This window comes from Dama dama, chromosome 22 (genome assembly GCF_033118175.1).
Source record: "Dama dama isolate Ldn47 chromosome 22, ASM3311817v1, whole genome shotgun sequence".
In the NCBI taxonomy this organism is placed as follows: Eukaryota; Metazoa; Chordata; class Mammalia; order Artiodactyla; family Cervidae; genus Dama; species Dama dama.
In genome coordinates, this window is record NC_083702.1 from 40593082 (window position 1) to 40597020 (window position 3939).

The following is a 3939-nucleotide window of genomic DNA, read 5'->3' on the forward strand; positions in this document are numbered from 1 at the left end:
ACATCACAACACACAGCTTCTGAGAACAGGGTCAAATATTCTCTAATCTACCATCCATTCATGCCACTCTTTTTTAAATTCTTTTCTTTTTTTCCCCTCAATTTATTTTTGACTGCACTGGGTCTGCATTGCTGCTCATTGGCTTTCTCTAGTGATGGCAAGCAGGGGATACTCTCTAGTTGCAGTGCACAGGCTTCTTATCGCAGTGGCTTCTCTTGTTGTGGTGCCTGGGCTCTAGAGTTGTGTCACACATGCTTAGTTGCTCCGTGGCATGTTGGACTTTCCTGGACCAGGGATTGAACCTGTGTACCCTGCATTGACAGGCACATTTTTAACCACTGGACCACCAGGGAGGTCCTCACACCACTGTTTCATCCCACTTCCCTGAGTCTGGCTCTTCCCAGCCTTGTTTACTCCTCTCTATAACAGAGGAAAATCCTTTTGCCCATCTCTGAGATGCTTGCGGCAAACCTATGTCACAGCCTTCTCTCACTGCAGTATTTTCCTTCCCCCCTTGCAGTAATCCTTTTGAATACAAGTCTCTTTTTACTAAGTCTGGAATAGATATGCTTTGGACAAACTTGAAATAAAAGAGAACACTTCAACTTCATTTATGAGTAATCTTTTTTGTTTTCTTTTTAATATTCTGATTTTATTTTCAAGTTGTCAGAAAAAAGAAGCATTATGTAATGAACACATTAAAAAAAATTTACTGGCGTATAGTTGATTTACAATATTGTGTTGGTTTCAGGTGAATAGCAAAGCGAATACACATATCCCTTCTTTTTTCCCATATAGGCTATTATAGAGTATTGATGGAGTTCCCTGTGCTATATAGTAGGTTCTTATTATCAGTAGTTATCCACTTTATATATAGTAGTGGTATATGCATGAGCATCTTCTGATAGTAGAAGTGTTTTTACAAACTGAATATTACTTGATTCTTCAGTCCCCTGATGGGTTTCCAGAGTGCATTGAGCATTGTGACCTCTGACAAATAATGAACAGGGTTGTTGTTGTTTAGTGGCTAAGTCGTGTCGGACTCTTTTGTGACCCCATGGACTGTAGTCCCGCCAGGATCCTCTGTCCATGGGATTTCCCACACAGTAATACTGGAGTGGCTTGCCATTTCCTCCTCCAGAACAGGGTAGATTAGTCTTAATTAAATGCCTATCATGTGTTAGGCACTGTTGTGAGTGCTTTACATATGCTATCTCATTTCATTCTCCCAGTTTCCCAGTTTCAGTTTCCATGTACTATTTTTATTTTCTTTTACAAAAGAGGAAACAGGCACAAAGAAGTTAAGTACTTATCCAAGGTCCCACAGCCAGTGTGAATGGTAGACTTGAGAAGCACAGTCAGGTCAGTCTAAAGCCATGGTCCAGCCATTTAGCTACCATGCCACAGGCTTCTCTGGGGATGACTTCCTAGGATGCTCCTTCTGACAGCGGGGAACCGGAGGACATGCAGAAACATGTGAAGAAAAAAAAAAAAAAAAAAGAAGTTTCCACAGCTGTCAGCTGGCAACCGGCCTGGCCCCCATAGCTGGGAACTGGTTTAGTACTACCAATCATAAACCTTTTCTCAGAAAGGCACTGTCTCCTGAGAGCCCTCTGTGGGGTGAGACAGAGACCATTCTGCAACCATGCCTTCAGCACAAACCAAAGCGGCTCTTAGAACCACAGAAACAACCAAACTCCCGCGCCTCCTGCCCCGCGGGCCCCTCGCCCCCCCGCCATTTCCTAGCTAACACGTTAACTACCGCTTCTTTATGGTTCTTTCTGAATGACGGCGTTAGCTTGGTCCCCTTCCTGTCATGCCTTTGATGAAAATCATCAAGATAATCACCAAATTACCCCTCCTTTCTGACGGCACCTGGTCCAGAGCAAGCCTCACCCTGATGAACTCTTCCCTAAATCATCTAACAGACACCCAAACCCTTTTATGAGCCCCTCCCAATTCCCTCCTATCTATGCGGCACAATTCCACGGCGTTTACAGTCACCCTTGCTCTATTTTTTAGAGTGAAAAATCACAGGTTCAGAATTAAGTGCCAGGCGTTGTGGTTTTGATAAAAAAGCGTTTCCTTGGGGGCTAAGACGCAAACGGTGTCTGGACGGTGGGGAAGGGCACAAAATATGGAACGCTTCAGGAATTTGCGTGTCATCCTTGCGCAGGGGCCATACTAACCTTCTCTATATGGTTCCGGTTTTAGTGTATGGGCTGCCAAAGCGAGACCACCCTTGCTTTGTTTGACTACTGGTGGGAACCGAAGGGGCTGGTGGCTTCAACGCAAGACTGTAGTCCGACTCGATGGACACGCGTAAGCTCCGGGATTTGGTAATGGAAAGGGAAGCCTGCCGTGCTGCCGTCCGTGGGGTCACAAACAGGCGGACAGGACTGAGTGACTCAACTGTAGTCCGCCGAGGCCCGAGTTTGATGCTTTCCCGCGCGCCACCTGGTGGTGATGTTATGCAATCGCAGGAGCTTTCATCTGGGCTGGTTTCTCAAAGGCCACTCCTTTCCTTCCCTTTCTCTCTCTCTCTCTCTCTTTTTTTAAGGCAGACGTTTTTGTTTGTTCTTTTTTCTTTCTTTCTTTCTTTTTTTTTTTTTTTTGTGCCTGTATTGAGTCTTTATTGCTGCTCGGGCTTTTCTCTAGTTGTGGTGAGTAGGGCTACTGTCTAGTTGCCGTGGGAGGGCTTCTCATTGTGGTGGCTTCTGATGGTGGTGGCTTCTGTTCTGGAGCCTGGGCTCTAGGGCCTACTGGCTTTAATAGTTGCAGCACCTCGGCTCGGTCGTTGCAGGTCCCAGGTTCTAGAGCACAGGTTCGGTCGTTGTGGTCCTTGGGCTTAGCTGTTCCTGGGCATGTGGGACTACTCTGATCAGGGATTGAACCCCGTCTCCTGCATTGGCAAGGGGATTCTTCACCACCCCCCACCCCACACACATCTGTCCCCAACCCCCGCCCCCGCTAATATCCCTCTGGAAAAGGCTTTATTTCCTTTGGGATAGTGTGAATGGTTGACCATACTGAAGAAGTTTCTCTAATTTAGTTATCTTCGACTCAATTTCATCAGCTGGGGAATCTCAAGCTTCAGCCTTTACCGCCCCTGCACTTTCTCTATATACCTGGAAACGGAGGAAGGGTCAGCAGGGGCCTCCGGGGGTACAGTTAGGCTCAGTCTGGGGGAATAGGAGCTCCAGAAGCATCTCTACCACAGTTTCTCTTCCCAGAGTTTACACCCTTGAAATAAGGGATAAACTGCTCAGGTAAATTGTTGTTTTAATATTCCCAAAAGTGAGGCACAAAAGTCACCAGAAATACCCTGGACTAGTGCAGAATATTGGCTTTAGATTTAAAAGTTTATTTTTGTTGTGACTTTTATTACCTATAATAAAACGTGTCCTATATAATAATGCATGGCTGTGGCCTAGGTGAAGTAACGACAACGGTATGTTTCTTTTTTTGTCATATAAATATATTTATGGTGTGGAAACTCAAATAGTCATGATGATATGACTGCAGAAGACTAAAAGCAATGACCGTTCTAGACAATGACACAGTAATGAAAAAGGTTGGCATCATCATGTAAGAACTTCCATTATAATTACACCACAAGAGGTTTCTAAGATGTTGTGATTGGAGCACATTAATACATTTTCCTATGACACTGTTTTAGCTACTTCCTAAGGCAATCCTCTCCTATGGTAAAACCGATATGGTTTAAAAAATATCAGATTTATATTTTTTAAAAGATATTTTCAGGTTATTTTAGAAAATACAAAACCTGTTTTACTTGATTAAATGATATGTACTTTTAGTACATGATGTGATTTTTCTAACACTACTGCAAAGGTTGACTTTTATATGTCAGTTTTTTTAATTAAAAATTTTTTTTATTTGGCCGTTTCACATGGCTTTTGGGTCATGAGGCTTGTG

The 3939-nt window shown here is 43.9% G+C and overlaps 1 non-coding gene across 1 annotated transcript; it reads right to left on the reverse strand.

Moving 5' to 3' along the window:
• Positions 1 to 2131: 2131 nt before the first annotated feature.
• Positions 2132 to 2238, reverse strand: LOC133044077 (U6 spliceosomal RNA). The gene has a single exon (XR_009689828.1). It is a non-coding gene; the product is annotated as a U6 spliceosomal RNA (small nuclear RNA).
• Positions 2239 to 3939: the final 1701 nt, after the last annotated feature.